Raw genomic sequence first — 13,443 nt, 5'->3', positions numbered from 1 at the left:
CCCCGCAGGCTCTGACGTCCTGGTGCCTCCGGCAGGGCCCGAGACCAAAGGCACCATGCACCACCCTGCCAGGCTAATGTTTTAAATGGACGGGATCATTACAGCTATGGGATACAGGGTGAGGTGATATATGTGTACAATGCACAACAATTAAGCTAATGAACATATCCATCGCCTTTCTTATCATTTCTTTTGTGGTCAGACTTTTGGAATTGACGCTTGGCTATTTTGAAATATGCAATTATTATAGATTGGTTGTGGTGGCGCACGCCCGTAATCCCAGCACTTGGGAAGCCGAGGCAGGAGGGTCACTTCCAGTTCAAGGCCAGCGTGGGCGGGCTACCGTGTGAGAACTTGTTTCAAAAAAGAATTATTAGGCCGGGGATTCTGCTGCCTGAGTTGCAAGCACAAGGGCCCGAGTTCGATCCCCAGTACCACACACACTCGCAGAATTATTATTGCGTATAGTCCCCCTGCTGTGCGGTGGGTCTGAAAACCTGTTCTTTCAACAGCAAGTCTGTCCCCTTTAGTCGCCGCCCCGGCCGCGCCCCTGCTGGCCGCGGGTCACTCCCTGCTTTCAGAGCCGGGTCCGTGAAGGCTCAGGCGGGCCGCGGGCCCCCTCTAGGGGCAGTGAAGGAAAAGAGCGCGCGGTTCCTCTGCCGCGCCTGTCAGGAGCGTGTGCCGGGTAATGGGCACCGGGAAGCGGAGGGGGATAGTAAGCTTTGGGTGCCAAATTAGCAATCATATATATTATGTATATTATGGTACCTGGGATCAAACTCAGGGCCTTGTGCTTGCGAGGCAGGCGCCATACCGCTGAGCTAAATCCCCAGCCTAAGCATATTTTAAAACGTACTCATTTATTTATTGATTGGTTTCCTATTTAGGGACAGGGTCTGACTATGTGCTTCAAACTGGCCTTGAGCTCATGGCAATCCTCCTGCCTCAGCCTCGCCAGTGCTGAGATGACAGGCTGGGTCACCACATCCAGCAAGGAAACTGACGAATTTAAATTGCGTCTATTTATGGTGCACAATATAATGTTTCTGAGTGTGTGGACTGTGAGACGGTTACCTCACAGCTAACCATTTCGTGTGGCCAGAACACAGGAAAGCTACTCAGAGATACCCACAGTAGAATACGTTGTTATTAAGCGCCATTACCGAGTGGTACAACAAACCTCTTCCACTTGCTCCTCTAACTGAAACTTTGTATCTTTCTGACAGCACACACGGGGTCCCGGTCCCCTCTCGTCCCGCATCCCTGGTACCTGTAATTTCACTGGGCCTCCATGAGCTCAGTGGTTTCACATCCCACGTACGAGATGATTCTCACAGTCATTTTCTTTCTGTGCCTCATGTGTTTCACTTAGCGGATTTCTTTGAGACAGGCTCTGGCCGTGAGGCTCAGGATGTACAGTTTGAATCACTGCGTTGGCTTCGCCGTGGTTGGCCCCAGAGTGGGAGGCCTGCTCGGCAGGTGTGGGCGGGACTATGCTTTCCCTAGGGAGCTGACCATCCCGGAAGTGAACAGCCCTCCAGGGACAGCAGGGCCCCAGGTGTCAAAGCACCCAGCATCCAGAATAGAAAGACACGACTACCACACCCTCCCAGGAGATGCTGACAGCAGTGTCCTAGACACCCAGGGCTGTCACCCTCAGGAAGGCAGGGTGCGTGCTGTGGGTATCTAGTGAGCAGAGGGAACAGGGACACTGGAAATCCTGGCAGTGCCCAGCACCCAATCCCAATGTCAATGTGGCCAATGCTGGGAAACCCTGACTTGAAGCAAAATGCAAAGCCCTAGTTTCTACGTAGTTGATGTTTTATTTATGTATTTTGGTTTTGAGACAGAGTCTCACTATGAATTCCAGACTGGCCTCAAATTCACAGAGATCCTCCTGCCTCAGCCTCCCAAGTGTTGGAATTATAGGCGGGTGCCACTTTTCCTACTTTGTTAGGAACTTGATTCAGGAGACCACAGGGATTTGTAGAGCTGCCAGCTGACCCTGTGACCCGGCTTTACCCTACTGCACAATGCTGCTAATAATTAAGAGGTTTATGTTTCCCTGAGAACAAGATCTTCCTCTAATTTGTACTTATTACTGTTTTATTAAGCTCTGCAAATATTGCTGCTTTGCCAGGTCATGCCATTGTGCATAAGGTTACTTCACTCACTCTGGCTTCTGCAGCTGTGGTTGGCAGTGAGTCCTCAGTCATTCAGGGCCTTGAGGTTCCACTTCCTCTGTGGCCTCCTTGGCCCGGCCAGAGTTTAGACGGAGGTCAGAGGTCGGTCCTCAGGCCGCCAAAGCACTGGAGTCTGTAAACCACTCAGCAGGGCGCTCCCCATGGTCACATAGGAAATTGATGCAGAAAATAATTCCTTTCTTTATTCTTTTTTTCTTTTTTCCTGCTGTACAAGTATGTAGCAACATACCCAGCCCAGTTTTGATTATCACAGTCCAATAAAGTCCTTACTGACTGATTTTGTGACAAGGGCCTTGCTGTGTGGTTCATTCATCCTGGGCTCGAATTCACTATGCATCCCAGGCTGGCCTCGAGCTCATGGCAATCCTCCTGCCTCAGCCTCTTGAGTGCTGGGGTTACAGGTGTGCACCACCACGCCCAGCTGGTCTCATTATGATCAAAACTTATCTTTATCTCATTGACTACTGAGCAGTTAGCCCTAGGATTGAAACTCTTACTGATTTTTTTCAGTTGCGGTTAATGATCAGACAGAAAGAAATCACTTGATCTACCCAAGCTCTATAATGTGAGCTGAGCTTTCTCTTCTGTAAAATTAACTCTCACAGGACAAGGTGGTGCATGCCTGTGATCCCTCCACTCTGGGAGGCTGAGACAAGAGGTCCCCTGGGGCCAGAGATTTAGCTCAGTGGTTCTGCCAGCTGCCTTTCAAGTGCAAAGACCTGAGTTCGATCCCCAGTACTAAAAAAAAGAGGTCCCCTAGTTCGAGTCTAGACTGCACACCTAAGTGCCTTACTGAGAACCCCTCAAATACTGGGTGTAGCTGGGGGAGGAGCCCTGGGTTGGGTCCCCAGGACTAGAGGAAAAAGTAAGAGTAAACCTGAGTTGAATAGCCAGTATTTTCTTTTAAGCATTTTACATGTGTTCAGTCCTTCAGTAACATAAACACATCCTCTTTTTGTTTGCTGTTTTTGTTTTGTGCACCACCAGGCCTGGCAAGACCATAATGTTAAGTGAAAGAAAACAGACACAAAATAAAACATCACATGGCTCGGGCTGGGGATTTAGTTGGGTGGTACCAGAGCTTGCCTAGCAAGTGCAAGGTGCTGAGTTTGATCCCTGGTGTGGACGAAGAAAATCACATGGTTAGTCTTATGTGAGAAACCCAGAATTAAATAAAGAAGCTGGGTGCGGTGATGCATACTTGTGATCTTGGCACTCGGGAGGCTGAGGCAGGAGGATCGCGATGAGTTTGAGGCCAGCCTGGGCTACACAGTGAGAGCCTGTCACAAAACACCATCCATAAATAAATACATAAGAAGTGGAATGAAATAAAGAGCAAAACAGACAGATAAGGAATGCAGAGGAGTCGGATCCGACGCACCAACGCTCCACGGTGAGCATCGTCCTCCTGATCCTGGCCAACAGGAACAAAGATCAAAAGAACGAAAGAACAGGAACAGCTGCAGGACACAAAAGCGTGGCAACTTTCTCCTCCCAGGAGACTCGTTCAAAGCCTTCCCGGTGTCTCAGGGCCCGGAGGAGCCGGCCAGCGAGCTTCTTACCTGTACACCTCACCCTCCCCAGACACAGCTCTCCGGGAACCACCAGAGGAGCTCAGCTTCGGGCGCCAGTTTGGGGTTTGGATTTGAACACAGCTCCCAGGGGGCGCTGCCACATATGGGGGGAAGTCACAGCCCAGCCCCTCACACCACGGTCCTTCCCGAGCTCTTCCCGGGCAGCCCCGAGAACCCTTCCGTGATGGCAGTTGGCGAGCCTGACCCTAACTCTTCCGGTGGGTGGGCTGGGGTCTCCAGCTGCACTGTGGGGGCAGAAATAAAAGAGGAGAGAGAGACTCGCAGAAGGAGAAGAACCGAGCGGGGCACTGGCTCCCACGTGAGACTCAGCAGCTCTGTCCCAGAGCTCAGGGTCCTGAGGGGCCGAGGGTGAGCGTCTGGAGACCAACTGTTCTGGGGTGGCCGGGTCATCTTACTGCAGAGGGCTATGCTGGGGAGAAGCCCTGCAGGCCTGGGACAGAAAACGCCACAGCTGGGGGCCGGGAATCAAAGGCCCAGGCCTGCACCCTTCCCCAAGGGAGGCATCCGTCGCCTCAGGACCCGGTATCCCTCACCTCCCTGAGAAGTCCCTTGTCCTTTCCGTGTACTCCCCCCGCCCCAGTACCAGGGATCAGAGTCAGGACCTTGTGCTTCTGAGGCAGGTGCAGCACCACGCACACGCACACTTGCTGCATGTCTTGCTTCGTTGGACCACTGTTACCTAAGCAACTGTACTTGTGACCTTATGGTCAGTCGCAGCCACTTCGTGCCGGTGGAGCAGCCCCCGTGGAAGACCCCTGACTGCAGCCCCCCGCTGCGGCCTTTCTTCTCCTTGCAAAACCCTGGCTTGGCGTGATCATTTCAAAAGCACAGGCTGTGCTAGCTACCCGGAGGTAACTTCTTTCTTTTGCTTTTTGGTACTGGGGATAGGACTGGGGACCTTGCACTCGCCGGGTATAAGGGGACAGAGCCAAGATACGAAGCACCAAGACTCACAGCCAAGTCTTCTCCTCAGCACTGAGAAGTTGCGTGTCACTACCTACTAAGTCAGTCACCCATTAAGCCGCTATGGAAATCTGATGGCTTTGTGCTTGGGTGCGAGTGCCTTGTTCCTCTCTTGCTGGCCGCTCTGCAGAAGTGACTGTCCCTGCGCAGTCAGCTGTGACTCTGCCCGTTTCTCTGTCCGGTACGTTCAGTTAAAGCTCAGAGCTCTGTGGATGACTGCCCTGCGTCCCTCAGAGCAGCTGGCCATCCCGGGGCCCTCTCCAGCTGCAGTTTCGTTTTCAACTGTGCCCCATCCCTGCATCAGAGACTGAACCTTTCTCCAGGGTCTTCAGTAACTGGGGCCCCCGAGTTTTGCTCTATGAAACTTCCCAGTAAAGTGGGGTCCCCTCCTGCCTCTTGGGAGCTGTCCTCTTGATCATTGTTTTTCGGCTCCTAACCTCTGTTGGTCCTAGAACTCATTCTTTGGTTTCAGAGCTCGGCGTATCAGACAGACATCTAACAGGTTGGGAGACATAACATTTTCCTATTGCATCTCCGGTACCAGTCGCAGTCCGTGGTCACTGGTCCACGTTGTGTCTGTCTCAGGAACGGCCTGTTCTATAAACAGGACCTGGGCCCATGAGTTAGGGTGATTGGTATCATCAGAGGCCAAGAGAGTGTGGGCAGGGTCAGGACTCTTGCGACTTCTCCTTACCCTGGGGACCTCCTTGGGCGCTCTCTGGTGCCGGGAACTTTCCACCTCTCTCCACCAGTCACTCAGAGATAGCCAGTTTCTGGTCTACAATGGCCCCCAACATGTGACGGATCGTTGAAAGCTCCTCCTCTGCCTGGCATGTGCAGGTCCCCGGCCTCCATCTGCAGCACCCTCAATGAAGTACCTCAGGTGTGGGGTGCACACCTGTAATCCCAGCACTAGGGAGGCTGAGGCAGGAGGATCGCCCTGATTTCAAGACCAGCCTGGACTATATAGCAAGACCCTGTCCCAACCCCCGTCCCCAGATTATGCCTCCTACCCAGTCACCCCCTACACCTGACAGCCACCCTCTTCCTCCCTCTGCCTAACTAATATAACTGCTATTTACCACCCCTTTCAGGGGAGCATAATGGAAACCACGTAAGTCAGTTTGAAATTTCTGGTAGTTGCATTTTTAAAAGTAGCATGAAAACAACTTTAGTAGTGCATTTCATTTTGCTTAATTTATTAAAAAATATCATTTCAACAGGTAACGGACGCAAAAATGTGTGTGTGTGAACAGTGTCTGACTTTTTCACTCCAAATCTTCGGCCTCGGGGGTGTGTTTTCCCCTCCGTGAGTCCTTATTCAGACTCAGACTCAGGCCCTGGGCCTGGTGCTGCTGTCACCACAAAGAGGCCCTGGGGCTTTTTTTTTTTTTTCTTTCCCCGCCCTGAACAAAGCACTAGAAGGGACACAGAAAAGGCAGCCAAGGTGGAAAAGAGCTGTGGTAAAGACTCACCGTGACCCCAGGAGAAGGGAGAGGGTCCTTTGTACCCAGAATTCCCGGTTATCGCCCTCGGGGCAATGAGGCATCAGGACAGTCCCAGGGCAAAGCTCCCCGCCTTCCTGCTGCATGCAAAGGAGGGGTCAGGATCCGTGTCTTCCAATTGGCTGTGCCCATATGAAAATGCAGGACTGAAAAGACCATCTTCTGATTGGTCCTGCCCACAGCCGCAGATTCAAACGAAGGACGGAAAAGAGCAAGTTTCTGATTGGCCCCAGATACCGCATTTCTGATTGGTTCTGTGTACGTTGCTGGTGGCGACCCTCCCCTGCCCCTGTCCTCCTCTAGGGGGAGGAAATGATCCGTCGGCAGCCTAGGGACCCCTAACAGCCCCACCGGGGTTAGAACTTGCACCTGCTTCTTGCTAGCCCTGCTCAAATACAGCACATCCTGCCTTTTTCGGATAAACTGTTACCGGGAAGCCTGATCCTATGGTGTCTTTGATGGAAGATTTCAGACCAGACCCAAGGGCCACACTATAACATACAGGCAGGGTTGGTGGCAAACTGATAGATTTTTCAGGCAGAGAGAGGTGGGAGAGTCAGGGAGGGAAATCGTCATTGTCCTGGCTGACCCAGGGGCTCTGAGGCTGGGCCTCTGCTTTGCTTTGAGTCCGGAGATCTTTCCCACCCCTCACCGGGTCTGCACTGCCAGGGGCCTCGCAGATTGTGGCGAACAGGACCCAGGAGTCCGAGGCCCGGCCCCAGTGGGTCATCGCAGCAGTGCCTGAAAGTGAAGGGAAATCCTGTGCTTTGCCTGTCAGGTTGTCCCCAGCCGCCCGTCTGTCTGCAGGCTGCTGCGTCTGACTTTCTGCCCATTACAAGGACTCCGTTTAAATCACCCCACGCTGGGTGTGGTGGCCCACGCCTGTCCTCCCAGCATGCTGAAGGCTGAGGCAGGAGGATCTCTGCTAGTTGGAGGCCAGCTTGAACTACAAAACCCCAAACTGAAAACCAATAAATAACTCATAAATACAAATGCAAATCTGTAAGGCTCCTGGGTCCCTGAGGCCCCAGGAGGCGGACACTGGGAGCTGGGGGTGCGGTGTCGAATCCCTGGAGTGGTGGCCTCCGAGGCCCAGGCCCTGTTCTCCCCGCCGCCTCGAGGGCCTCTTGGCTTCCTCTCTCCTCACTCCTGACCTCTGATTTCCCTTTCTTTCCCTTTGTCCCCTTCATCTTATTTTTTCTGGCTCTGTCAGGCTCTCAGCTTTGTTTGCGGTCCTCACCCTCACTCTGGTCCTGCTCGCTGGCCCCTTGTCCCCACCCCACTGTGTCCCTGCTGTCTGCTGTGTCACCTGCCTGCCTGCTGCTGGGTGACGTGATGGCTCCTCTCTGTCTGTCACTGGGGCTGGTTTGCTTGGTGCTGGCCGCCTTCTCCTCCTCCTGTCACACCATGCCCCCCGCAGACGCCAGCCTCAGGCCGGGAGGTCCCAGCCTTACAGACCAGATGGCTGAGTTAGGAAGTCACCTGACAGGCACTCAGATAGGACGACTGCAGCAGGGGGGCCAGGCCTGCACACTTCCCCAGCGAAAGAGGAAGAGATAAGATAACGGGTCTGGCAGAGTCTAGATAGGCATCGGCAGGCAGATGCATCCCTGCCCCACGAGGTCTTTGTTCTCTCCATGGGAGCCACTCTTGCTACTGACTTGCTGCCCCCTGGACCGCGGTTACCTAAGCAACCGCCCTTGTGACCTTATTGGTTGATCTCAGTTGTCACCCAGGGTGTACCCACGTGGGTTTTGTTGTAGAAAACTTCCCGAGGGAGGGCTGGGGAATGTAGCTCGGCGTTGCTGCCCCTGCCTGCCAAGCCCAAGGTCTTGAGTTCAACCCCTGAAAGTGGTTAAAAAAAATATGTGTGTGCGTGTGTGTGTGTGTGTGTGTGTGTGTGTGTGTGTGTGTGTAGGAAAATTAAACAGGGCTGGGGATTTAGCTCAGTGGTTCCACCGCCTGCCTCGCAAGCTCAAGGACCCAAGTTCAATCCCTGGTACCAAAAAATTTTTTTAAAAAAATAAATAAAAACTTCCCTGTAAAGCAGGGTCCTGGCTACTCATTCATGTCCACCCCTCCTCTCAGGCGCTGTCCCTTCAGTAAGTATTTTCTTGCTCCCAACCGCTGTTGTTCCTAGAATTCTCTGATTTTAGGGGATGCGGACTCGGGTCTCCAGCGTGCGCAGGATGGGCGCTACACCACTTCCCTTACGTGACCCGGAGTCCCTCCTTCGTCTGCACTGCGGAGGGGCTGAGCGGGCCGGAAGGGGCTGGGGCGGGAGGGCTGCTGTCCCTGCCCTGCTCTGGTGGCTGCAGGCCCAGGTTGGCGAGGGCTGTGCCGTGACGGGAAAGGACCGGCAGATCTCCCTCTCACCTCAGGGGAAAAGGCGAAGCTCACAGCCCAGTGGTGAGCGGCGGAGCCACTGTGAAGTCTCCTTGAAGTCTGGACATTGTGGGTTTTTTTTTAAGTTTTTGAGACAGGGTCTCACTATGCAGCGCGGGCTGGCCTTGAGCTCACAGTGATCCACCTGTCTCAGCCTCCCGAGCGGTGGGATTGCAGAGGAGCGTCACCTAGCTCAGCTCCTGTCGGTTTATCTTTTCATAAACCACAGTTGAGAGGATTCCCCCGTACCCGAGATTAGTAAAATATTTATGTTCATGAAAGGAAGAAAGAAAGAAAGAGAGAGAAAGAAAGAAAGAGAGAGAAAGAAAGAATCTGGGCGCGCTGGCGCCCACCTGTGGACCCAGCAGGCAGAAGGCTGAAGCAGGAGGATGGCCTCACACTGGGCACTGCCCTGCTGAGCTACATTCTGGGCCCTTTGAAGTTTTTGCTTTGAGACAGAGGCTCGCTAAGCTACCGGGCTTTCCTGCCTCACCTGCCTCACTTGCAGCGTAGCTGGGCACCGGTCTGAACCACTGCCCAGTTCACATCAGCTCCTTTGTGTTGAGGATTTTGCGTCTGTATCCATGGAGATATTGGCCGTCATATTTCTTTTCTTGCAGTATCTTTTGTGTGTGTGCCTGCAAGCGAGTGTGTGTGTGTGTGTGTGTGTGTGTGTGTGTGTGTGCGCGCGCGCGCGCACACACATGTGAGTACATGAGCGTCTGGGTAGAAAGCAGTGGATTTACTTGCCTTATGAGTAAGACAGTGAGCTAATGAAAGGCCCAAGCTAGAGTGAGGTGACAGGCACACCCTATAAATATTAGGAGTGCTGGGGATTTAGCTCGGTGGTTCCACTGCCTGCCTCAAAAGTGCAAGGTCCTGAGTTCAATCCCCAGTACCAAAAAAAAAAGGAGCTGGGTGTGGTGGTGCATGCTAGCAATCTCAGCACTCAGGAGGCTGAGGCAGGAGGATCTCCATGAGTTCGAGGTCAGCCTGAATTACAGACTGCTTCAAAAAACAAAACAACTGTGAGCAGGCTTTGGATAGAATGAAGGAGTTTAGGCAGCATGGAATGCAGACTACCAGATAAGAAAGGCACATGCAGCTGCCCCCTGCTAAACTCCTGAATTTCAAGGAAATTACAATGCTAATTAACCAGTTCCTTCTGAATGCCCACTTCCTGTGAACCTTACTGTGAGGAACTGGCAACAAGGCCCGGGGGACGGGGGACAGGGGTGGGGGTCACCCCAGGCAGGGCCCCTCCTGGAAACCCAGATGTCTGCTCATTCCCCATAAAAGTCTCCACCTACATCTGTTGCGGTCACGAATCCACTTATTAAAAGTGGGCTTTTGAAAGAAAAGTATACAGTGGGATGGGGACTAAAAAGGCCGAGTTTATCTCACGCCCATGTGGATGGGCTGACACGGGAGAGAGAATCGACAGCTTCCCGGAAAGCAGCCAGGCTCACACAGGCCCGGAAGTGGCTGCGGATTCCTGGACCGAGGCTAGTGCCGTCAGCCACATGCCTTGTTACTATTGGGCCATTATTCCTAAACGACTGTACCTCTAATCTTATTGGCTGGTTATAGTTTTTACCCACCTTGTGCCCACCCCTCTTGACTTTGCTCTGTGAAGCTTCCTTTGAGAAGTGGGCTCGCTGGCAACCCTTTCGGGACCCCTCCTGTCTCCCTGGAGCTCCCCCGCTCCCCCGTATGGGTGTTGAACTCAGGACCTTAGGCCGAGAGGCAGGCGTGGTGCCACTGAGCTAAATCCCCAGCCCTCCCAGGAGGTATTCTTATACCCCAATACATTTTCCTGCTCCTGTTGTTCCTTAGGTGGATCTGAGAGCTCGTAGGTTTGGGAGTCACATCTATTCCCCTTGTATCACTTGATCTCGCAGAGCTCCTCCTGCCTCAGCCTCCCAAGTGCTGAGATTCTCAGTGTGCACCAGTCCTGGCTGAAGGCGACACATTTAAAGAGAAATACTAGGAAGGTGGGGGAAGGGAGCATAAATGGTCAAGATGCGTTGTATATGCTCCAATTCTCCGAGACGAATGTCATTCTTAGGTATTGCAAATGCACAGGACTAATAAGGAAATTTAAAAAGAAAATACTGGTTTCACCAGTGAATGTGACAAATGCTGCAGCTGTCTTTATCTCTAGCCTCTTGCACCCCACACCTGATTGTCCTTTAGTCCTTCTAATCTTACATTACAAAACCCTTGATTTAATTTTTATTATTTTTCATTTATTTTTGGTTCTTTGAGACAGGGTCTCACTAAGCCCTAAGTTCTCCAGGCTGGGCTGGCATTTGCCACCTTTCTGCCTCAGCCTCCCCCTGTGCTGGGGTCACTGGTGTGCACCCCCCCAAGCCTGACAAGCCTCTCTCTACTAGTCCATGCGTGTCTGGGCAGCATTTATACTGGATCTACATGTGTTTCCTCTGCTGACCGTTTCCCTGGGGAGCCTGGCCAACGCACAGGTAGATTACCAGGATCTTTTTTCTTGTTTTGTTTTTTGAGACGGGATCTCCCACGGAGCCCAGGGTGGCCTCAAAGTCATGATGATCCTTCTGATCACGAGTGCACCTGAGTCTCTGCTGACCAGGACAGGGCCTGGGCCGTTTGTCCCTGAACCCACGGGGAAGGACGGCCACTTCCTGTGGTTGGGGTGAACACACAGCGTGGAGGAGAGGAAGTGTTGCAAGCCTGAGCTCGGATCCCGGGGAGGTGGAGGCGACTGTGGGTGGAGGGGCAGGGGCTGCGGCCCAGCTTCTGGGAGCCCCCAGGGGCCACCTGGGGGTCTCAGCTGGGCCTTGGGGCACGGGCCGGGTGGGATTGGAGTCTTTCCAGGTGACGGGACCCCAGAGCTTGGGCTTCGGAGCCGGGAGGATGTGAGGTGGAACTTTAGCTCTGTTTCTTGTTGTTTTGAGACAGGGTCTTGCTATGCCGTCCAGGCTGGCCTTGAACTCTTAGTGACCCTCTGGCCTCAGCCTCCAGGAGTGCTGGGATTATAGGCATGAGACACCATGCCCAGCTAACATTTTATTTATTTTATTTTTGGGTAACCGGGGATCGAACTTGCGACCTTGCACTTGTGAGGCAGGCAGTGGTCTTACGATTTTTGATACTCATCTTTTTCTTCTGAGATCCTTTTCTTGTCACACACAGCTCTCCTTAACATTGATCCTAGTGTTGGTTGCAACAATACTAAAAAATAGTTGACCTCCTAGGGCCAGGGATGTAGCTCAGTGTTGCTGCACTTGCCTCGAAAGTGCAAGGTCCTGAGTTCGATCCCCAGTACCAAAAAAAAAAAAAAAGAGAGAGAGAGAAAAGAAAAAAAAAGTTGACCTCCTGATGTTTATCTTCGTGTGTGGGTGTGACTGGGGTTGAGCTCAGGGTTCCCGCTGAGCTGCGTCCCCAGCAGTCTTTGCCTCATTTCTCTCGAGACAGCCTCGCCAAACATTACCTGGGCTGCGCTCGAACTTGCAGCCCTCCTGCCTCAGCCTCTCCAGTGCTGGGAGCACAGGTGTGCACCACACACCCTGCTTTCCCACTTCTCCGTGTCCCGGAGTCTTTGCAGTGGACACAGGCATCGGGATGGTGGGAACTCGCAGTTCTTGGTGAGGGAGTTTCTCAGGGGCATTTTCAGTCTCTCGATCTGACTGCCGAGAACCAGCACTTCGTCTCATTTTCCCTCCTTGTCTGGCGGCGAGGAAGCAGGGGAGCTGCGGTGGGGTAGCTGACTGGGCTCTGCCTGTCCTCCCGCACCTGCCGCCCCCTTCCCTGCTGGGGAAACGAGGGCCCCCTGGGCGGGGCCCTCAGCGACTCCCCCGGGGTCTGCACACCAGGGACGCTCTGGGGCGTGGCTCACCCTGCTGGGCCCCGGACCGCTTCATCCAGTCCCGAGTTGCTGGGGGCCCTGCTGCCCAGCTCCTCCTCGGCCGCAGCCCCTTGTGCTCCCAGGCCTTGCCGGTCGGCCCTGTGCTCCCGCGCTGGGGCTGTAGCCCAAGTGTCCCTCCGCGGTGCAGAGGACAGCGCTGCCTCCTCCTCCTCCAGGGTGTGCTGACGCCGCACTGAGGGGCTCGCTCACAGGGTGCAGCCCACGCAGAGGTCGCGTGGGGGATGCAGGACTTGTCACAGAGTGAGTGGGCTGATGGCGCACGCCTGTAGTCCCAGCGCTAGGGAGGCTGAGGCAGGAGAATCACCAAGAGTTCCAGGCCAGTCTGGGCTACATAGTGAGTTCAAGGCCAGTCTGAACTGCACAGCAGACCCTGTCTCAAGAAAGAAAGAAACAAGCAAACAGGGCTGGGGATTTGGCTAAGTGGCTCTGCCACCTGCCTCACAAGTGCGTGGCCTGAGTTCATCCGTGGTACCAAAACGAACAACAACAACAACAACAAAAACATGCAAAGATAAAATGGTGACTTTTATGTAGCATGTATTTTACCACAATTAAAAGAAAAATGAAAACCACTCCCCGACGACCCAATCCTGGTGGGTGTGCAGGCCCCTGGGTCTCAGCTTCTAACTGATGGGCCAGGTGGGCAACCTCAGGCTCCGGGCTTGAGCACCTGGGAGAACCACAGGGACGGGGATGGGGTGCAGGGGGGATCCTCCTGCCTCAGCCTGGCTGCGGGGCACCTTCAGCAACTGCCCTGCTGAACTTTAAGCTGACACAGGGACTCGGTCCCAGGAAACAGTGGTCTTGAGGTGCCATTGGCCACGGCGCCCAGGGCACAGGGCAGGGATGGGGCGGAGCGCAGAGGCACTGTCCCGGGCAGCTCCGGG

The sequence above is a fragment of the Fukomys damarensis genome, unplaced genomic scaffold, assembly GCF_012274545.1.
Source record: "Fukomys damarensis isolate Sample0158 unplaced genomic scaffold, DMR_v1.0_HiC HiC_scaffold_19, whole genome shotgun sequence".
Taxonomy (NCBI): Eukaryota; Metazoa; Chordata; class Mammalia; order Rodentia; family Bathyergidae; genus Fukomys; species Fukomys damarensis.
This window is presented reverse-complemented; position numbering follows the sequence as displayed.